Source organism: Austrofundulus limnaeus, unplaced genomic scaffold, assembly GCF_001266775.1.
Source record: "Austrofundulus limnaeus strain Quisiro unplaced genomic scaffold, Austrofundulus_limnaeus-1.0 Scaffold4017, whole genome shotgun sequence".
Lineage (NCBI taxonomy): Eukaryota > Metazoa > Chordata > Actinopteri > Cyprinodontiformes > Rivulidae > Austrofundulus > Austrofundulus limnaeus.
The window spans coordinates 2,429-2,920 of NW_013956419.1; positions in this window are offsets into that span (position 1 = coordinate 2,429).

The window sequence follows — 492 nt, forward strand, 5'->3', positions numbered from 1 at the left end:
TAGACCCTGTAGACCTTGTAGACCCTGTAGACCTTGTAGACCCTGTAGACCTTGTAGACCTTGTACACCCTGTAGACCTTGCAGACCCTGTAGACCCTGCAGACCCTGTAGACCCTGCAGACCTTGTACACCCTGTAGACCTTGCAGACCCTGTAGATCCTGTAGACCCTGTAGACCTTGTACACCCTGCAGACCTTGCAGACCCTGTAGACCTTGCAGACCTTGTACACCCTGCAGACCTTGCAGACCCTGTAGACCTTGCAGACCTTGTACACCCTGTAGACCTTGTAGACCCTGTAGACCTTGTACACCCTGCAGACCTTGTACACCCTGCAGACCTTGTAGACCCTGCAGACCTTGTACACCCTGCAGACCTTGCAGACCCTGTAGACCTTGCAGACCCTGTAGACCTTGCAGACCTTGTACACCCTGTAGACCTTGTACACCCTGCAGACCTTGTAGACCCTGCAGACCTTGCAGACCCTGTAGACC